Here is a 23,715-nt window from a genome sequence, read left to right as displayed (position 1 = left end):
GTAATAAGCATAATATTAACAATAGGTAGGATTAGTGCTAATCTAACTAGTGGGGCCTGTATGCAATAACCATCGGTGTTTAGCCGCCGACAAGCATATGCCACCATAGAGGGTAGGGGAGCTCTCTTCCGGTGACCAAACGACCACTAGAATCATCCTAGACGCTCCTTGGCTTGATCCGCGTTGAATGAAGGTGGTAGGGCGAGCAGGGACGACATGTGTGTTGGGATTGGCTGAGGCAGTGGCGCTCAAAGCTAGGTGGCAGGGGGCTAGAAAGCACGAGGAAGACGAGATAGAGGTGCATCTATTTCCGCGGATCAAGGCGAGCATGCCAGAATGGTCGAAGGGTCTAGGAGGGACGATGGTGAGCACATGGACCTCTCCTACGGCCGCTAGAGCGAGGTGTCATGTGGAGGTGGCTGGACAAATAAGAGATCATTGGCGAAATGTCTGGAAGATCCTCGACACCATATGGATCTCCTCGATGATAAGGGAGTGTTGGGGGGCCTTGCATGATGCCAAATCAAAGATGATGGCCAATGGGCAGAGGCGGAGGAGATGGCATTAGTAACGGAATTGCAAGGCACTTGAGGTCACGATCTTCGTTGTCGTGATGCTCTGTTTGACAATGAGGCTTGCAGAAATGGCAGTGCGGCTTCCCTCCGTCGTTGGACATGTGAGCGGCGACGCTAGGGTGTGAGAGAGCGCAACACGCCCTCGGACCCGCACAAAAAGAAGATGACCTGCTAGTGGGATGGGTTGGCTGGGCTTTCCACGGCCAAAAGGTAAGCATGCACTCCCTCTCTTCTTTTTCAATTCCTATTTTAGTTTTTTCCAACGGAAACAAACGTCTACAAAATGGCGAATGCCCTTTGTCTAGATGGTATTGGTACACAAGGACATTTCTACAAGTGCATTTGGCGGCAGAGGGGCAAATTTGAACATGCTTCAAAATTAGGGGCAAATCTGATTAGGTGGTTCAAGTTAGGGAGAGAAAATCAAATGACCCTTTTATTCTTGCACCACCTTCTCAAAGTTCTTCCAAGATTAGTTGTTCTTCCAACGAGGAGCCTACCAAAGACAACACAAACAAATGAGAAAACACCTAGCATGCATGCTATGCCATCGTCACAGAAACTCGGACGAACAACCTTATTGAGTGAGTGAGAGGATCTACAATCGGAGACTCAAACCTCCTTCAAACTTCTAGAGTTATGGCCCTAACGGTGACTGGTCAAAAAACGACCCAGGCACGCACCTTAAACCGGTCTCAAACGTCTGAAAAGACCGACACCCCTTATATCTAGCGCAAAGGTGGGGCGGATATAGTGCGGATCGGGAGCGTCCGCCACGTCAGAGATATCGCACATTAGCCCACCACGGATCCACATATATCCATCCCAAATTTGCTGCCCAGACCACATCCAAGCCACCCCACTCCACTCCATTCCCCTCCGCCCCAAGCTCACCGCCGATGAATTTCATCCTTTCCCGGCATGACCGGCAATAGACCTGAGTCCTACATCAGCCGATCTGCTAGGTAGGACCTCATCCTAGTTGGGTGTGAGGAGGATATGGTTGTCCACATTGCACTTCATCATGTCCACGAGGAGAATGCCCGACATTAGTCAGAATCGATCCATTGGGAATCCAGGGCCTCTGCCCAAATGGTGTGTTGATCCGACGCGCGGCACATTGTCACTTCCTCGTCAGAGGCGGCACGCTCCATTTTGTGTCGGGACAACTTGACGGATACGCAACCCTTACATTGGCATGCCTATGATGAAGACATTCGTGGCCCGTTCGCTGCATGTTTGGCGAGACATGCCCACCACGCGGGGTAGACGGCGGACAACTCTCGCGGCCAACGTCGGTGAGGCAGAATCGCACTCTTCCATGCTTCAGCGGATGGCATGTAACCCTGGATGGCGCAACTGCACCGTGGTGGATATGTCATCCTCCCTGAACACGATGGGTTCATCATCGACCTCACATCGACTGACACCGTGAAGGCTCCAAACTCTGATGAGGAAAAGTAGGGCATGGAATACGACACCTCGAGTCCCGTGAGCCGGCGTGTGTCATGTGTCCTACTCTACTGAAAGGACGTGGATGTTTCCTAGAGGGAAGGGTGAATATGCGCTTTAATATAATTACTGTTTAGGCTTGAACAAATGTGGAATAAAAGTAACATTTAATTAGTCAAGCACAAAACCTAAAATAACTAGGCTCACCTATGTGTGCACCAACAACTTATGATAAGCAAGATAAACAACTAAATTATAGCAAGATATATAACAAGAAACAATACGGCTATGACAAAGTAAAGTGCATAAGTGAGGGGCTCTCGTAAGAGATAAACGAGGCACGCAAAGACGATGATGTATCCTAAGTTCACACCCTTGTGGATGCTAGTCTCCATTTGGGGCGGTGTGGAGGCACAATGCTCCCCAAGAAACCACTAAGGCCACCGTAATCTCCTCATGCCCTCGCGCAATGCAATATGTTATCATTCCACTAAGGGACCTTTCAGGGTGCTCACCGAACCCATAAAAACAAGGTTGGGGTAATCTACACAACTTAATTGGAGGCTCCAACAACACCACGAAGCTTCACCACAATGGATTCTGGCTCCGAGACGACTTCAAATGCTCGGGGCAATCTCCACAACCTAATTAGAGACGCCGACGCTTGCCCGGAGCTTTACACCATAATTACTGAGCTCCGAGGCACCACCACGCTTCTAGGATTCCAAAGCACCTAAGAAAATGAAGCTCTATGGTACCAAGCACCCAAGAGTAATAAGCTTTTCCACTTTTCACTTCCACGTATCACCGTAGAGAACTCAAACCGATGCAACTATCACAATGGCAAGAACACACGAAGTGGTCAAGTCCCTAACACTCAAATCCCTCCACAACAACAAAATATATGGAGGAATACGAGAGGAAGAACAAGGAGCTCACAAAGAACTCCAAGATCAAGATCCAAGGGGTTCCCCTCACATAGAGGAGAACGTGATTGGTGGAAATGTGGATCTAGATCTCCTCTCTCTTTTCCCTCAATAACTAGCAGGAATAATTGAAGGTATTGAGAGTTAGCAAGCTCAAAGAAGGTCAACAATGGGGGAAGAACACGAGCTCAAAGGATGGGTGTTAGAGCAAATATCTCGATATGTGGTTTTGGTAATTGATGAGAACTCCTATGGATTAATAGTTGCCTTAAGTTATATTTATAGGATTTGTCCATAGGCACTTCTTGAAGTCCATCTGTTGGGTTCAAGGAGTTTATATGATGACCAAGAAGATATTCAAGGTATTATCCAAAGAATGTTCATAGAGACACAAGGTTGATCAAGATCTCAGACAAAGAGTAAATCAAGATGATCAACACACAAAGCGTACAAGATGTACCGAGAGGGATCAAGTGATCCCATGGAATGGTAAGCATTGTCCATTACGTGTTTGTGTACTAACCTATGGTCTTCGTGAGAGTTCAATGTGCGGTTAGGTGTGTCTCCATGGGCTTGCGTCTAGAGGAAGATCTCATACAAACAGTACAAGATGTACCGAGAGGGATCAAGTGATCCGATGGTATGGTAAGCATTGTCCATTACGTGTTTCTGTACTAACCCATGGTCTTCGTGAGAGTTCTATGAGGGGTTAGGTGTGTCTCCATGGGCTTGCGTCTAGAGGAAGATCTCATACAACCCACGACGGATGACGTCAAGTGGTGATCGTCATCAAGATTGCGGTGTGCAAGTTCAAGTGGATCAGCACGAAGATATCATGCTTGAAGCCTCCCGTCCATTGTGGTGGCAATGGACATGTGAAGATATACTGAAGAGCGGCTCACCCATGTTGTGTATGGGGGAGCAATCAACTAGTGTTCATCAAGCCAACGCAATCAAGAAGGTGGTCCATGTGGAGGAAGCCAAGATCATCGTCATCTAGCTCAAGAGGAAGAGGTGCAAGGTATAGGTTTGCCCTTGATAGGTTTTCTGTTTTAGGATAGATTGTCGTTTTGTCAAGGGGGGCTCTCAAGTGAGTAGCTCGATTGTATTGTTCATTGAGAGCTCAAACCATTTCCATCCTTGTATCATACTTCTTGGTTCTTATTTGGTGTTTCTCTTTGTGAGTTTTAGAGTTTACGGTCATCTTCATGACAAGCTCGAGTTCATCGAAAACGGAGTCCATATGCATCTACTATGATATTTTCGATGTTGGAGTTTTTGTCGGTTCTTCATTCATAGAGGTCATGTTCTTCCCCCATTGTTGACCTTCTTAGAGCTTTCTAACTCTCAATCCCTCCAATGATTCTTGGTAGTTCTTGAGGGAAAAGAGAGAGGAGATCTAGATCCACATCTCCACCAATCACTTTCTCCTCTTTGTGAGGGGAACCCATTGGATCTAGATCTTGGAGTTCTTTGTGAACTCCTTGTTCTTCCTCTCATATTTCTCCATAGCTTTTGTTGTTGTGGAGGGATTTGAGTGTGAGGGACTTGACCACTTCGTGTGTTATTGCCATTGCATTAGTTGCATCGGTTTGAGTTCTCCACGGTGATACGTGGAACTGAGAAGTTGAGAAGCTTATTACCTTTGGGTACTTGGTATCCGTAGAAGCTTGGTGGTGCTTCGGAGCTCAATCATTGTGGTGCAGAGCTACGGGCAAGCGTCGGGGTGTCCAATTAAGTTGTGGAGATTGCCCTGAGCATTTGTGGTCACCTCGAAGCCATATGCCATTGTGGTGAAGCTTCATGGTGTTGTTGGGAGCCTCAAATTAAGTTGTGGAGATTGCCCCAACTTGTTTGTACGGGTTCGGTGACCGCCCTCAAGGTTCCCTTAGTGGAATCACGCCATCTAGCATTGTGCGAGGGTGTGAGGATATTACGGTGGCCTTAGTGGCATCTTGGGGAGCATTGTGCCTCCACACTGCTCCAACGGAGATTAGCATCCGCAAGGGTGTGAACTTCGGGATACATCATCGTCTCCACGTGCCTCGGTTATCTCTTACCCGAACCCTTTACTTATGCACTTTACTTTGTGATAGCCATATTGTTTCTTGTCATATATCTTGCTATCACTTAGTTGTTTATCTTACTTAGCATAAGTTATTGGTGCACATAGTTGAGCCTAGTTGTTTTAGGTTTTGTGCTTGACAATTTAAACGTTAGTTTTATTCGCATTTGTTCAAGCCTAAACCGTAATTATTTTAAAGCACCTATTCACCCCCCCCCTCTAGAGACATCCACGTCCTTTCAATGGGGAACCACTGGGGAAGGAGACCCCCTTAAATAGATTCCCCCAAATCCAACCGTTATGTGCACTAGTAGTGCAGAAGCGGTACTACCGCTTGGCGGAGCAGTACGTCCCTTGGAGAGGTACTACCACTCATACCACATCGATACTTCCGCTTAAAAAGAGAAACGACACCTCAGAATCCATAGAGGAGAAATAAGCGAAAGAGGGGCCGGCAAGGGAGGGGTGCAGTACCGCCAGAGCGGTACTACCGCTCTACCACAAGCGATACTTCCACTTAAAATAGGCAACAAAACCCAAGATGCCAAAAAGGGAAAATAAGTGGAAGAGAGGATGATAGGGGAGGGCGGCACTACCTTCTGGGAGGTACTACTTCTCCGCCACCAGCGGTACTTCCGCTTGAGAAAGAAAACCTGCCCTAGTACTAAAACTGCCATAACTTTCGCATACATGCTCCGAATTGAGCAAACTCAAGCTTGTTGAATACCACACGACAAGTACTATCCAAAAAGCAAAAAAAATGCATCGGTTATTGTAAGAACATGCAGTTATGAAAATGCCAATGATATAGAGATGTGAAACCTCTATGAATGAAGAACCGACAAAAACTCCAACATCGAAAACATCATAGAAGATGCACATGAACTCCGTTTTTGATGAACTCGAGCTTGTCATGAAGATGAACAAAAGTTCAAGAACCCACGTAAAAAAAACCAACCAAGAACCAAGAAAGATGATGATGCCAAGAATACAATGGTTTGAGCTCTCACCGAACTATACGATCAGGCTACTCACTTGAGATTCCCCCTTGATAGTACAAAAATCTATCCTATAACCTGGTCTCCCAACTAACAAACTCAGACTGATAAAATAGAAAACCTATCAAGGACAAACCCATAACTTGCGCATAGTCCACCAGAGCTAGATGATGGCGATGTTGTCCTCCTCAAGATGGACCACCTTTCTTGATTGCGCCAGCTCGATGAAGACCAGTAGATTGCTCCCCCATACTCCACTATGGGTGAACCACTCTTCAGCACATCTTCACAAGTCCATTGCCACCACAATGGATGACAAGTTTTGAGAATGATTTCTTCATGATGCTCCACTCAAACTTCCACACTACAAACTTCCTTGGGTTGAATGAGATCTTCCTCTTGGCGCAAGCCCATGGAAACACACCTAACCCCGCATAGAACTCTCACAAACACCATGGGTTAGTACACAAAGCATAATGCACAATGCTTACCATACCATGAGATCACTTGATCCCTCTCGGTACATTTTGTACGCTTTGTGTGTTGACTAGCTTGATTCACTCTTTGACTTAGTCTTGATCAATCTTCTGTCTTTATGACCGATCTTTTGATAAAACCTTGAATATCACCTTGGTCATCGTATAAACTCCTTGAAACCAACATATGGACTTCAAGAAGTGCCCATGGACAAATCCTTCGAACATAACTCAAGGCAACCATTATTCCATAGGGATTGTCATCCATTACCAAAACCACAATGGAGAAAAATTCCGTAACATCTACCTTGCCAGTGACCAAAGCACCCTTGAAGGGGCGCAACCTTCCACCGAACATGGGAACCGTGGAGGCGGACTAGGTTCGCTTAGATTAGGTTTCATATTGTATGTAATAGTATGGATTTGAGGTTTCATAATTGAAGTATCCGATAATGAAAATGACTTTGTAAGATAGGATCGACCACTGTCTGCAGACACGCCCAAATACATATGTGGTTGTTTGAAGGATTGGATTTAGTGTATCAAAACGTGTATATTTTCTCAGGGTTCTCGAAGAAAGGCTTCCAATACGTATGTCATCATCGGCGTGCCCAAGATCCACAGCGGCGAATGGCACACTAGTCAATGACGTCTATGTGTTGACCGATAGAAAAGATGAAATAGGAAGATGTGAGTTAAAGAGGAGCCACACGACATCCAAGACTAACGTACAAACCGGACATCGCATCCGTCCACTCCACACATAGAACAACATAGTATGTGGATGCATACTCTGAAATTCAAATATATCTGCCACTAAAGTGTAGTTTGACATTCAAATAATAACTCTGATACATACTGCATGTCGGAGCTCGCTATGCCGGATCACACCATGAGCCGATCAAAACCAAAAAGAGGAAAGTATGGTTAGTGTATACATGTGAGATACCAACAGAATATCAGTGTGGCATTCCATGCATTTTCCCCGCCGGACCATCAATTCCACTTTCCGCGCTCAATCTGCCGTCACCACCATGTACCCCTTTGTGATACTTGTAATATGCATTGGGTTTTTGATGAAAAGGAGTGGGTCTTGCAATACAGTATACATAAGTATTTCCCTGAGTGAGAATTAAGGATATAGAACCAAAAGTAGGACCATGAAACTCCCATCGTCAATGCCTACACACAAAAGAGCAAAAACTTGCACCCAACACGGGCAAGAGGGTTATCAATCCCTTTGAACTCATCACCTGCAAGCGGATAAGTGGTGTCGATAAATAGCTGGAATGTATTAAATATAAAAAGTATCTAAATATAATAAAAGGGAGCAAGGAAATAATATCATTTGTAAATTTATATTTCAATAGACTCGGGGCCATAGTGTTCTCTCGTGCCATCTCTCTCAAAGTAAGCATACGGTGGTAAACAAATTACTATTGGCCAATTGATAGCAAATCACATAGTTATGCAATGTTTATTCACGACAATGTTCATGTATATAGGCATCACGTCTATAAGAAAATGGGCCGACTCCCGCGTGCACCTCCAACATGCATCTAGAGTATCAAGACAATATAGTAATGCTTGGAGAAAAATGACCTGATGTAGACAAAGAGAATTCAATTAATATGAATTAACCCCATCGTTTTATCCTTAGTGGAAATAATACAAAGACGTGTCTTGTCCCTTTCTGTCATTGGGATATAGAGAACCGCCAGATTGAACCCACTACAATGCACCTGTAATAGCCAAAGTGCAACTTTTCATAATTGTATCCATTTCATGTAGGAATCTATGTATGACTTGCCTTTGTTGATTTTAATTTGAATTCATAATGTGCCTCATGTCATCATGCCATTCATCATCATCGCATCATGGGATCATCTACTCTTAGGTGGCTTGGTGTTTGAGTGAAGTTATATGTTGTGTTGACGTTTGCAACCTAAGTGGCATGTTCATGTGTGAAAGCCCCCCTTCAAATTCTTGAAAAATACCTCCATCTCACTTTAATTGAATTATTATGAAAGGTTTGGTTTTCGCTTTATCCAAGTCCTTCCTAAAAATGTTGTTTAGTTGACTAATGTTCTGTATGTTATTTTAAATCATTCTTAGCCATGTGCTACCTCTATACCTTTATATAAATAGCAAAACAGATTCAAATGGTTTAAAATAGGGCATTCTATTTTTCTCTATTAAATTCCCAAAACCAATATTTTAAAACTATAGATATATCTAGCATCCCAAAACTATTTTTAATCCATTTAAATTCCTTCCCAAACCCCCTGGGCATTTCTTTTGTCCCCGTGCTGTTTTTATTTACGAAGAAAAGCCAAGGAGGTAGAGAGATTAGTGGCAACCCAACTGGGCCTCTTCCTTGCCGACCCTGCACCCGAGAAGCGGAGGAGCAACCAGGCCTTAGCTTGGCGCGGCCCAGCGACCCCCCTCCCCACGAGCCATCGTTCTCTTATACAACAGGGCATCCAGAGGAGCCACGTCGGCATTCGAATTATTTTACAACCGGAGCTCGCCCTAGAGCCCTATAAAACACGTCTAGTGGATGGCCCTAACCCTGATCTCACCATTCCTCCTCTCTCCTTGCTTTGTCACTGCCGGCTATCCCTCTCCAAGCTGACATCCTCGCCACACCGACCATGCTCCGGCCGAGCTCACGCTCGTGCTCGGGGTAACACCTCCGCTCGTCTCCGACCTCCCTGTCGCCAAGTATCGGCGTCCTGGAGCCGCTACCATCTTCTACATGTACGTGCGCAATGCGAGCAACCCGAAGCAGCTCGTCGTTGTCGTCATCCTTTTCTCCTCCATCCCAGACACGAGGCGTGCCGGATTGAAACTTCTCTTCATCGTCTATTCGTGTTCTCCCCGGCCACGATTTAGTGTCCTATGGGACGCTAGGTGAGCAATTCCTCTACCCAGCATCTTCTCATTGTCGGTTGTGCACCGTGGGCGTCGCCGTGTTTGAATCGATCTCACACTGCCTATCACACCCTATGTTTTAATCTCCTGGCTAAACTAACATAGCTCAAAAATTAGGACCCGTTAATTTTTTTTGTGAATGCTTGTGATGCTTGATGTGATTGTTGCTTGCTGCTTGTTTGCTTGTGTTTTAGATCACAAGGTTCCTACTATTCTCTAGGATCATCTTCTTGTCCCAAACCTTTGTCCAATGACCATAACATGTATATAGGACCAAAACCTAATTTTACCAAGTATTATTTTGACCAAGAAGAATTTATTTAATTTAAGCATTCAAAAAACCCTGAGTTGGGATTTGGACTACAAGTCCTCAATTTAAGGAAGATGTTTTGCCCCAAATATTTTACTTAAATCCTATTATCAAAAAGACTTCCCAAAATCAAAAAGTTGTTATTTAAAATTTATTTTCCTATTTTATTTAAATACTTTTTCCTGAGGCAAGAAATGGTATTTTACAAAGAATGATTATTTTTCTTGGTTTCAAAATATTTGATAAACTTTAGGGAGACTTAGTGGATATATATATTCCATATCTAAGAGTTTCAACACATGGTCATGTTCGAAATATTGGACAAAACCCTTCAAAACCCTTTGTGCCTATTTCAAGCTTTTGCAATATTTCCATTGGAAATATTCTCAATAAGTCCCAGTAAAATTCTAGAAATTCAAAAATGATATATGTGATGATCTTGCCAAGTTTCTATAATTGTGCTCAAATTTTGTGGATATGTTTTGATGCTCTAATAATGCATCCACACCTAGTGGTGCATGAGGGATAATATATTAACTTGTCCAAAACCCCTCAAAACCTTCTTTGTTGATTTCTAGAATTGGGAAACTTTACATTGTGAAGTTTCTCCAATTGACCCCAAACTTTTTGGGCATGCTATAATTCTCAAACAATATCACCACACCAAGTGGTGCATTTGTGGGAATTAAATTGCATGGGTTTATCTTCAGAAAGTCATTTATTACCATTTCTAGTGTTTTTCAACTCTACATTGGAAACTTTCTCCACCAAATCCCCAATGTGGTGTACAAGCTCAGTTTGACCTATCATTTGATCCTCTTAAGTTTCATAGCAATTGGAATCCATTTGCTATCCCTCACACCCATCAAACACCTTCTGCTCATTTACAAAACTAGCTTCTTTGGCCCCTTCCACTATTCTCCTTGAGCTTAAATTTTTACCACAGTATTATCTAACCCTATTTTACCTTCACTAACCTTGCCATGGCCTCTGGTCAATTATTGGAAGGTGACTCCCTCTCTTTACCTCTTCTTTTTACCATGGCAGGACCTCTTTTGCCCTCTTTCAATATTTCTGCTCAAGCCAATGCCCCCACATCCTTCTAGCGCATCTCTAGTGTGCCAATGCCCTATTTCAAGAAAGATATGGCATGCTCATGTGGGAAATATGAGAAGCCCTTCTGAAACTAGATTTTTGGCAGAAATGTGGTCTTGACATCCAAGTGGTAGCTACGCTCCTCTCCTTCATTTGAAACTCGGTAGTCTTGTAGTCCTTCCATGCCTAAGACTACTAGACCAAGTTTTATTTGAAATTCCTCACGGTAAAAATACTTTGTCCTAGCCTAAAGTTTGTTGTTGCAAATTTAATCAGAGAGGAAGCCCCACCTACATTACCTCATATGAGGCCAAACTCCTCAGTCACAGTCCTGCATGCATGCCTTACATACCAGATAGCTTTGACTGAGCAAAAAGCCAATGTGGGCATGAGTGTGTGTGGTGACCACCTTCCTGACATGCAAAAGTATTGCTCGGCGCCTTGTTATTGTCCTGCAGCTCGTGACCCGCATCTGCAAGAGTGCCCCAGCGCACCCGGGCATCTCTCTCCCCCCTCTTGACCCCCTCCATGACACCTGCAATGCTCCAACGATGCTCAGGCCGTGTGCCCACCGTGCCCAGAGCACCTGAGGCGCATCCGAGCTTTTCTTCGGCACCCCCTCCTTTTATCCTTCCCCTGAGTGCCGCGGTACCCCTAGGCCGCCCCTTACCACTTCAAGCTCACCCTAGATCGATCCCTCATACTCATACGCCCTCCCCCCCTCCAATGGCCGCCATTGATGCCTTTTGGATCCGCTAGGATTTGAGCGGGCCATCCCCTCCGCGCCTCAACCCCCACCTAGCAACCCATTGGTCTCTCCCTCGACACCAAGCCTCGCCCCCATGTGGCGCCATCACCACTGTCTACCTCCATTGATGATCCACTCGCCTCGGGCATCCCCGCTGCTCATGTGACCCTCCCCGGGCGCGGCATGGAGTCGGGTGTCCGCCCGGACCACTAGCCTGGAACCCGATGCGACAGTGTAGCTGGGAGCGCAATGGCGGACACTCTCCACTGCATGAATTGTGAGGAAGAAGAAGGGGGCACGATAGGAGGAAGAGGACCATGGGACCCACTTGTAAGCGGCACCGATGTTGGGGCCCAGTGTTTAAGTGAAGGCGGCTTCCCACTCGTGTGTGTCCATGTAGTGGAAGCACCTTTGGGTGAAGGCGCTAATGACGTGGATGACATGCCACACACGTGAGCCACCGGGCCGGCCCAGTGGCTATCGAGCGCCCAGGGCGCCTTGTTGTCGTGGATAAACTCCTGTCTATTTTTTTTCTTTTTATCAAAGGGATGAGTAAATTCATAACAAATTCCTTTGGGTTCCAAATTTAGTGATTCAAATTCCTAGGAACTTCTAAAATCCTTGCCTATCCAAATATGTGTTCTGCACATTTTTCTGAGAAACTATTCTATAGTGTTGATATTCATATACAAATTTGAATATTTCAAACTCCACCTTCCAAAATTCCTAGGGAGGTCAAATCAACTCCAAAAGGAGTGATCCCAATTTCCAGAGACTTATAAAATCATGCTCTAATTTTCTATCCTTAGTCAACATTTTGTCGTGGCATTGTTTCTGCTAGGTCAATTAAATAGCCCCTTTTCCATTTATTCCATATTGTAACACCCCTAGAATATTAATACCAACTCCAAATCCAGTGAATCCACTTCCTAAATATTTCTAAAACATGCCCAATTAAATGAGTGCCTCCAGTCATTTTTAGTAGAATATTTTGTGTAGACTTCTTGTGGGGCCAGCGACGCCTCCATTTCTGCCTTTCAATAATCTCTAGTGATCCAAATCCCTTAGAACAACTTTAGGCATTTCTTCTTTTGACCACAGATGTCCAACAGAAATAAAACTCCTATTTATAGAGTACTTCTATTTTCTGCTTATTGTGTGGCTTACCGTTGTGTTATCGATGATAGTTGGCAAAATAAACAAAGTAATCGGAGTTGCACCGGAAGACCTCGAAGACCCCGAAGATTTATTTGAGCAAGGCAACCAACCCTTTGACCATGCCTAAGAAACTTTTACTTGCATGCCATATGATACCTTACTTATGCATATATACCTACTGGTTCGAAGACCCATCTTTTTGTCGGGTTGTCCACGAAGAATACCTCGTTGAAGTTTGCATTTGGGCAGGACCCTACCATCTATGAGGGTTGAGCATATAGGATGTAGATAGTTGTTATTAGTTGCTACGCAAGAAGGGGATGGGTATATATATGATGACGATGAAGGGTGTGATACAAAGGCTTTTCAAAAAACCCGTCGGGTGTCACTAGTGACCGAGGGTCATGGTGTTGAGATAGATGACCACTTGAGAAAGAAGTTGTCTACCAAGAAGGTTTTGTGTGTCTGTGTGTGGTTTCGAAAATGGGATTATATTTAAGACGTGTCGACCGTCCCAACCTTACATGTGCGACCACGATACCCGTTATGGGATGGGGCTACGTTAATTACTTTGGTCGATGCTAGAACAGAGCTTGCATTACTAGTGACGCGAGTGAAGTGGTCACTCTCGGGATGGGGTGGTGCCACGAAGGGCGATTATGCTGTTTTTACACGTTCCGGGCAGACCGTTGGTCCTTGCATGGATGATACGATCTAGAGCGAGGGTCGTAGGATGTACATCATGTGGGTTGTGTACCAAATGGGTGGACTCTTTGTTTACTGTCTCCATGGGAAAGGCATTGTTCGGGTTCTTACCTCTGGTATGTTATATACCGCGAGTCGTGGATGACATGGAACTTCCCCGAGTGTTGTGGGTACAACACGCAACTTGTGTAGAGTGTAAAACTATTCAGATAGACATGTCCATGGTCAAGGACAGTTGGGTAATCCTGCTTAAACTATGTATAGTGGTTTCCGCATAAACCAATTGTGTGGGGGGAGAATGAGGAAAAGATGGTGGTACGAGAAAGATGATGCTCAAGCTAAATGAGGTGACTTGGCATGATGGGTGGACATGGGATGTTCAACCCTCAGCTGATATTAATATATGTAACTTGTTCATTGGCTTACTGCTATGCCTTGTGATGCATGTCACACGACAATTTGATTATGTTATTGCACTGGCGAAAAATCGGCTTTTCGCAAAAATAGCCTACTAGTGTTATATCATATTTCATTATTGCCTTGCTCCACAACATGGGTTGCTTGCGAGTACATCCAAAGTACTCATTGGCTTGCCACTGATTACTTCATTGACCAGTTAAGAGGGAATAGGAGATGGTGAAGATTACCATGGTGACGTTCCTGCGAGCTAGGACGCTTCCCACTCATAATGTGTGTAGGTTAAGGCTGATGGCATGGGTTCACGCTTTCAACCAAGATTTCTGCTATTATATTAGATTGGTGTGCTGGCCTTCAAGGCCCTACATATGTAAGACTTGGCCTCAATGGTCCTTATTTGTATCAGACGGTATGTACGGATGTAGGACTCTTGTTATTCATTGTCTCTGTGTTATGTGAGCATTGCTCTCTGAGGTCACTGAGCACGTACATTCGATGATCACGACTTATAAGTCGGGGTCCCCACACAGCTGGTATCAGAGCCATCTTGATTGTATGAATCCCTTAGTTAGCACGGGCATTAGTTAGGACAAAATTGTTTTCCAGACCCTTGAAAATCACTTACAAAACCTATATATTTCTCACCTCTCCTAAATCTCCAAAGGAAGCGAAGGTTTTCACCTTAGCACATCCACCCTTGTTCCTTCAACTCTCCTCATCTGCTTTTTCAAAACTTTCAAACAGTCACTAGCACCCTTATGCCTCCAACCACTGGATTACTTAAAACCATCGTTGGTAAGTTGGAGGGGAGCAACCTTACCAAGCAATTACCCCTATACTTAGAAGACAAGGTTGGCAATGCTGCGACAAGATGATACCAACAGAAGCTACCTTCTCGAGGAATGAGGACGTCGAGATGGTGACACCCTCGACTCTGTTCCAAGTGATACAACATTGGCCTGCGATGACCTGGACATAAGATATGCAAGATCATGATATGAATCGCTAATAGGGCGATCCTGTCATTATTGACAATCAGTCGACCACCACCGCTGGATGAGAACCTTGCCATTTGGTCCGCCTCACCTTAGTGAGCAGGAAAAACGGTTCTCTTCATCCCCCGCTCTTGGTATCGATATTGCCATCAACATAACTACAGGTTGGGACTCTACTAAGCTTTGTAAGTGTCATTGCATAAAGTTTGTCCACTTGGAACTCTCAGTGCCTCGGAAGACAAGAAGACATTGGCAGGATTACGAGATCTACAGAAGACCCTGTCAATGTCAACTGAGAGGAACCCCCTTTGTCAGCAGCTCACCAGGAAAGGAGTCGTCAAGGACTCGTTCCACCTCAACCCTAATCATTTTGGAAAACAACAACAAGATAGATAGCCACACCATAAGAAGACCCAGAAGACTGAGCGGACTCCTCTCAGAAGCACGAAGCAAGCACGACTATTAAGTCCGAGGACCCCTAAGGTAGGATGAGTCGTGAAACCCCCCTATGTGAAGTGTAGTCCGTGAAATGGTTCGAATGGGACCATATCGTGTGTTGCTTGTTTTACTTGTTTATTCATTGATATACATCGCACTTTTGCCCTAGGTAACGAGTACGCGATTATGTCACCTGCGTCATTTTGATGTTTGTGATGGCCCTGCGGCACTTGTTTTTATTGCACTTGTATTATGCTACCCTAAGGCACCCCCTCTGTGCTACTATTCTCTCTCTCACCTCTCTAGACAACTAAAGACTAGCAAGACAAGATGCACCAAGGGTCTACCCTGACAGTTAACTGGCACTGAAGACTCCGACTGCAACATACTCAACCGGACGCAACCCCATAGCATTATGCTTCTCCCTCATGATTGGAAACCCCTCCCTAGACCAACCTACACCTCACAAGATTCTCCAACTCAACCGCCTCATCGCGTGACTAATACACGGAATTGCTAGAGCGCGTGTTGAGCTCTAATAACCCCTGCTTAGCACTGGTTCCATTATGGGACAAGTGATCACAATGAACAAGTATCCTTCATTCTTGAGCTAGCACGAGAACCCTGATGCCATAGGAAGGATCGTTCAGGAATATATGATATGTGGACATTGGGTTGTTGTGATGGTAATAGGTGTCTTGAGGATGTAGCTACACTATCTGAGTGGATCGTAAGACCCTTATGATGGTAGGTGAACTTGGTGAAACGAGTTGATCAAGTAGCATAACTTACATATTCCTAGAGTAGGTTTGGATTCATGAGGACAATTATGATCATGAGTTAAGAATTCTTGGTGGTACAATAAATAGGTAATCCTACTAGATTATCAACGATGAATGAGGCCATATGGTTCGTAGTAAATTGGATTTAGTGTGTTGATCTCGATAATGATTCCATGTTTCTAGGTGGGTAACAAGTAGAAGTAATTAGAGTTGTCCAATTAATTTACGAATCTATATAAGCCTGGCCTTGGAGATTATTTGGCCATGCTATCGTAAGATTGTGGGTATACTATGACATAGTCCTTGTAATGATAGTTAGATTATGAGACTCTAGGAGATCATGTAGAACCCCATCGATATTGGATTTGTAGGAGTGATGGCTCCAGTGATGGTTGATGCGATTGACGAACCACTTGCTTGGATTCATAGGAAGGGAACAAGATCTTGGGTTGGTGTACAACGTGTTTCCTTAACATAGGAATGTAGTACCCTGTCCATTAGATGATCTAGATGAACACTTGGATTTGTAGTGTCTTAATTCAAGCTTAGCAACTTGTATGCTCTCCCAAGGTTTCTTACATAGGAATACATGTGCAACCTAGCTATAGAATACTTATGATGTTTGGTTTAGCCCTTATCTCAACCCTGGTGTTGGCTAGCACGAGTGATGTGGAGTTGACTTATGTGAGATGGCACCTTCGATGACATAGGGTGATTTTTATCCAGATATAGAGGCTAGACTATTGGCATCTAAGGAATGTGCTTAGGAATAAGATGATAGATGTTCACTCACATCCTAAGTTCCTTGAACCCCAAAGCTTCACCAAGCCATAAATTGGTCAGATTAAGACCATAAGATACGACTCTAAGTCATTAGACTATGGCGAGTTCTCCGCCCGACCACCACCAATCATGTCTATCAAGAACATGGACATGAAGGACTAGACTATGTTGGACCACAAACCCCTGCTCCTCTCACCCATCTCATGAGCAGTGTGCTTATGTGATGCTTGGGGAAGTATGTTGTTATCCACCGGGATGATGTACTTATTCACCCTATAAGATGAGGAACATCTTAGTCCTGTTTGGAAAAACCCGAGGAATATCGATAGCCATGCCTCTCCAGATTAAGGTATTACCTTGAGAAAATGGACTCTTCAAAGCAATCTCCAAGAATCAGAAGTCAATCCTACCCAAGACAACGTGAAGAACCTCCATGGTTGGGAAACCATGACGACGAAGAAGAAGAATTAAAAGTCAACCGCCGCACCTCTGCCGGCTACATCAACTATGTCAAGAAGCATTGACGTTCAAGCCGAAGAAGCCTTTGGACATCAAGGGAAACTAAAGAGCCCTTATTTGTCAAAACCGGGGACGTGAGTCCTAACTGTACCATGGTAAAGCCCCTGTCAAAGGGAAGTTCACCCTGCTTGCCAAACCGCAGACCGTAGGGATTGGATGACTGGTCTATACTTTCGGGTAGCCAGCTCATCTAGTACCCTCAAGAACTCCGCTAGGTATTAAGACCCGTTTTAGCGTTGTGTCCTTAAGATTAGTATTATAAACGTGACCCAACCCAGGCCTTTTCACGAGAAACTATGAAGAGGCTAGAAGACCAAACATATGAAGACACACCAGAAGCATGCGTCCATCACGACAACGACAGACGGTCGGAGGAGAATGAAGCACATACACGAACAACTTACTCAAGCAGAAGAACTCGACGAAAAAGCTTACGACGAGCCCTCCTATTCTAACCTGAGACATCTAGGTGTCACTAACCGACATGCAAAGCCCCAGGACCAGCACCCACACATGCTACCTTGCCACGTATTCCGACTGTGGAGTACACCTGCAAGCCAGACTCTCGCGAGAACTTAGTTCATCAAGCCCGTGACCCTTAGTCAAGCCTATCTTATTGCCAGAACCCCGTTCACGGTCAGGAGAATACGAGATGAGAATTCGACGCTATATCATCAAGCACTTCAAGACCCACAGGAGCAACCACAACGAAGATGGAGCAACATGGGAACGTGAAGACTTCCTCCGAACCAAAATTTTGTATCTCTCCAATGCGTGGCCTAGAAATCTCAAGGAAGAGATTTTTCTTAAGGGGGTAAGGTCTGTCACACGCTGTGTTTTAACTCTCCTGGCTAAACTAAAATAGCTCAAAAATTAGGACCAATTAATTTTTTTGTGAATGCTTGTGATGCTTGATGTGATTGTTTCTTGCTCCTTGTTTGCTTGTGTTTTAAATCAAAAGGTACCTACTATTCTCTAGACTCATCTTTTTGTACCAAACCTTCATCCAATGACCATACCATGTGTATAGGACCAAAACCTATTTTTACCAAGTATTATTTTGACCAAAAAGAATTTATTTAATTTAAGCTTTCAAAAACCCCTGAGTTGGGATTTGTACTACAAGTCCTCAATTTAGGGAAGATGTTTTTCCCAAAATATTTTATTCAAATCCTATTATCTAAAAGACTTCCCAAAATCAAAAAATTGTTATTTAAAAGTTATTTTCCTATTTTATTTACAAAGCAAGGTTATTTTTCTTGGTTTCAAAATATTTGACAAAATTTAGGGAGACTTAGTGGATATATATACACCATATCTAAGAGTTTCAATACATGGTTATGTTCAAAATACTGGACAAAACCCTTAAAAACTCTTTGTGCCTATTTTAAGCTTTTGGAATATTTACATAAGAAATATTCTCAATAAATCCCATTGAAATTCTAGAAATTCACACATGATATATGTGATGATCTTGCTAAGTTTCATCTCAAGCCAAGTTGATTTGATTAAGCTAAATATTCCAAAACCCGTTCTGCCAAGATTGAAATTGGAGCAACTCTACATTGCCAAGTATCTCCAATAGTGCTCAAATTTTGTAGACATGTTTTGATGCTCCAATAATGCATCCACACCAAGTGGTGCATCAAGGAGAATATATTAACTTATCTGAAACACCTGAAAACCTTCTCTATTGATTTCTAGAATTGGGAAACTTTACATTGTGAAGTTTCTCCAATTTAGCCCAAACTTTTTGCACATGCTATAATACTCAAATAATGTCACCACACCAAGTGGTACATTTGTGGGAATTAAATTGCGTGGGTTTATCTTCAGAAAGTCATTTATTCCTATTTCTAGGGTTTTTCTAGTCTACATTGGAAACTTTCTCCACGAAATACCTAATGTGGTGTACAAGCCCAATTTGATCTATCATGTCATCCTCTTTAGTTTCGTAGAAATTGGAATCCATTTGCTAGCCCTAACACCCATCAAACACCTTCTCCTCATTTACCAAACTTTCTTCTTTGGCCCCTTCCACTATTCTCCTTGACCTCAAATTTTTACCACAGTATTATCTAACCCTATTTTACCTTGCCATGACCTCTCGTCAATTACTGGAGGGTGACTCCCTCTCTTTACCTCTTATTTTTACCATGGCAGCCCCTCTTTTGCCCTCTTTCAATATTTCCTCACAAGCCCATGCCCCAACATTGTCGGGAAAAACCAACACCTATGGGAAACTCAAGGAGTCCCTTGATCGTTCGGCGGGGAGAGGGAGGTATGGCATCTAGAGCGGAACTAGCGATCAACACCTGCAAGGTTCTTTTTACGCAGGTTCCGGCCACTTGGTGCGTAAAACCCTACTCCTACTATAGGTTGATTTTGCTATAGTAACTTAGATGGTGATTAGGGAGGCTATGATCCCCAAAAGGTCCAACCCTTAAGAATGAGCTTTGGGCCTCCTTTTATAGGCAAAGGTGTCACCAACAGTGCGCTCGCAGGATGTAAAGTGAACAATGTTCACCGCTCTACTCCTTCAGTGGTGTTAGGGGCAGTAAATGCCTTGTCTGGCCCCTGACCCGCTGCAAGGGGGTTGCGACACGTACCCGGGTCAATCGACACCTGGGCCTTGCGTTGGCACACGAGGGGTGTGCTCGAGCGGTCGGGTTGCGATAGAAACTTGTGGGGAGACCTGGCGAGCGAACAGGGACTTGGTGGCCGGGAGCCTCCTTCGGGTTACTTGGTCACCTTCCCGGCAAACAAGGCTTGCCGGGGGCTTGGATACTATCCTCGCAAGGAGGGCTTGCTAGGGGCCTCGAGTCATCCCGGCAAGGGAAGCTTGCCTGAGTCTTGCTGATCTTCGAGTAGTCTTCCCGGTGAGGTGCTCTTGCTGGGGCTGTGAGAATCTTCCCGACAAGGAGGGCCTGCCGGAGCCTTGCGTCTGGAGCCCTTGTCTCCCCTGGAGAGGGAAGGGCGTGGCCTTGGTGGGTCTTGGATTGCTTCCCTGCTGTTTTCCCGGCACACTGTTTACCGGGGGCGTTGCTGATGCTCGTGCACAAGTCTGGGGCACAAGGGACCCCTGTCTCTAGTGCACCCTCAGGAGCCCCCGAGCCTGGGCCACGCACGCACGCGGGGCGTTGCTGGGCCAGGCCCAAAGTGGTGCATGGGCTTCCCTAGCAGGGAACTCTGGAGTCTTGGAGCCGCTGCAGGTGGCCCTTCCCCACGTCACACATCAAGCGCGCGCGAGGTGGAGGAGTGGGTGTACAGTAGCCTCCCCACCTCCCTACGCGTTACTGCCACACGTGAAGCATGCGGAGTAAAGGTTTGGCAAGTGGCGGTCGTGGCCATAATGGTCGTAGTCATGGCAGGACCCGCCCCCGCATGCATTGGTGTAGCGTGGCGGTTCCCTGTTCGCCTGTGATCATGGGCGACTGGGCGGATGGGGTGGCGGTTTTTGGAGTGAGGGGTGTTATCCCCCCGCGCCTTGACCTATAAATTAGGGAGTTAGGAAGGGGGTTTTGATCATCCATCAGCTCCTGGAACATCACCACCCCTAGCTTTGGATTTGTAGAATCTCTTCTAGCTTCAGGTGGGGCTCGCCCATAACCATGGCTAGGGGACGAGGGAGGTCACCATCGGGCGCCGGGGCGGCAAGGGGATCCCACTCGGATCATGTTAGAGCTTCAGGGGGTGCAGCCGCGGAGGCCGGCATGAGCTCCCGTGGTGGCGGAGGGACGAGGAGCCGCGGTCATGGCAGAGGTCGTGACCGGGGGAGGCGGAGTGCTAATCCAGCAACTCCGTCTTCTCCTGGGCTTGTCGGGCACTCGGACGGGACGACGCTGGAGTTTGTCGTGGAACTGCACGGCCTCCCACTCGGGCCATTTGCATCTCCCTTACACTTTTGCTACGATGGAGGCCACCAAACCCCCGATCCTGTAGTTGCGGGTGTACGGCTGCTCCCACGGTGCTATCCAAGTGCACGTAGAGTACCCGAAGCTCCACTCCATGTTGCTTGGGCGGGTCTGGAAAGCCTTCGCCCGCGCCCACAACCTCGAGGATGGGCATATCCACTGCTTCAAGCAAGCGGAGGATGATATGCTATCCGTCAAGTTTTATGGGCGCTCAGGTGTGCGTCTCGGCTGCTGCGAAGAGAGCTCGAGCGGTGTCGAGTGTCCCTCCTCGAGCAATAGCGACGAGGATGACATCAGCGGCAGTGGCGCTCTTGGCAGGTCAGGGTCTTGGGGGGTCAGGTCAGAGTACGACTCCCTAAGCTCCGACTGACCACCGGCCCTACCGCCGAGGCCCGCTCATGCCTCTCCCCCGCCCGGCGGGGTTATCTTGCCGTAGCTGGTGTCGGTGCCTCGTGTTCGAGGAGGAGGCACCTCCGCAAGCTCTAACTTCTCGAGCCCCCCTGCTTGAGCCACCTTACCGGGGTGGCGGCCAGCTCTCCCGTCCCGGGAGGAGGCGCATTTGCTGGCACCGGATCCTTCGCCCCTTCCTGTGCCCTACCCTGTGGTATCAAGCCAAAAAGGGCCGGACAATGCTTGTAGGGGCTAGGCCTGTTCTCATCGGCACAGTGCTGGTCCCGGATGCTAGCCCCGACCGTGCCGCGAGCTCCACCTTTTTGTCTTCTTGAACTTCTATCCGGCGAGCATGTCCCTCGCCAAAAAACAGTGCAATAGGTTAGAGTAGCAAAAATTCATTCATGTAATATGTCTGAGTTTGTTTCAAACAAATGAATGAAATGTTGTTTCCTTTATGTCTAATTCTTCCCCTTGTATTATATGCCTTTTGCGCTATCCGGAAGCTTGCCGGCGTAATTGGTCCTGTCGCTAGTGCTCTGAGGAACAGGTCCTTAGCAGTTCGCTTGAGGGGTCTTACCGGCAAGGCTCCTTATCGCACTCAGTACAACCATTAGATCATCAAGCGCGTCTCGAGGCGAAATAAGGTGCTACGTAGCCACTTAGACTGTTGAACCGGTTCAAAACAGTGAGAAGGCGCTCTGAGGCTGTTCAGGTCGTTGAACTAGTTCGAAACAGAATTAAGGTGCACTCATCCTGACAAGGTTCCATCTACGTGCAGGTTTCTCAAACAAGGGTTCGCATCTTCCAGAAAACGAAAAACCTATCTATTGCGAAACCTCAGTCTGAAATATTTATCACTTATCTGTCGTGCCGCGGCACTTCTCTCCGTGAAGCTTGGGTCTTTTGTCGGGGCTTCGGAACCCCGACAAGCAAGAGACTTTACTCTTCCGGCAACTTCCCCTCTAGCAAGGTATTTGCCGACAGTTTCTCGACTATCGTGTAGAAAGGGAGTTGCTGGAGTATAACTCCTTTCCCTGTTTTGCCTGGCCGTGCTGGTTGAGCCCCCGAGCTCACCTTTGGCAAAGACGTGATGCTTCCTGGGGGAAAGCGAACGGCTGGAGTGCGCACCTGGGTTCCGGGGCCCGTCGGCACATTCTCGAGGGCTATTCACCCCTCCGTGGAGGTGCGTCGGTCGGAGTATGCCTCGGAGGCCTCGCCGGAGCCCCCAGGCACACCCTCTACAGCAGCGCACTATCCCGGAGCGGCACGCCTGCCTGGTGCTTGTGGGCTCGAGGACTCAGCCCTCCCTAGCCCAGATGCGCGCAGCGGGGCGCTCGCGGAATCGTCAGGAGGCCGTGGCGAAGTAGAGCAACTGCCGTTGCGCCATGCTTCAAGGGTCCGCAGCGGTGTGCTCCACCTCTCAAGATCAGGATGCGAAACTTGCTTGGAACCGCGAAGAAGCCCTCGTCCATTGATCCCCCTACCTGGCGCGCCAAAGATGTCGGTAAAAGTCAACACCTATGGGAAACTCAAGGATTCCCTTGATCGTTCGACGGGGAGAGGGAGGTATGGCGTCGAGAGCGGAACTAGCGATGAGCACCTGCAAGGTTCTTTTTACTGAGGATAGAGCCACTTGGCGCGTAGAACCCTACTCCTGCTTAGTTTGTATTGCGGGCTTACTGTAGGTTGATTTTTCTACAGTAACTTAGATGGTGATTAGGGAGTCTCTGATCCCCAAAATGTCCAACCCTTAAGAATGAGCATTCGGCCTCCTTTTATAGGCAAAGGGGTCACCAACAGTGCGCTCACAGGATGTAAAGTGAACAGTGTTCACCGCTCTACTTCTTCGGTTGTGTGAGGGGCAGTAAATGCCTTGTCTAGCCCCTGACCTGCTGCAAGGGGATTGCGACATGTGACCGAGTCAATCGACACCTGGGTCTCGTGCTGGCACACGAGGGGTGTGCTCGAGCGGTCGGATTGCGGTAGAAGCTTGTGGGGACACCTGTCAAACGAACAGGGACTTGCTGGCCGG

The sequence above is a fragment of the Hordeum vulgare genome, chromosome 2H (assembly GCF_904849725.1).
Source record: "Hordeum vulgare subsp. vulgare chromosome 2H, MorexV3_pseudomolecules_assembly, whole genome shotgun sequence".
NCBI classification, from domain to species: Eukaryota; Viridiplantae; Streptophyta; class Magnoliopsida; order Poales; family Poaceae; genus Hordeum; species Hordeum vulgare.
Note: the sequence above shows the minus strand (reverse complement) of the source record.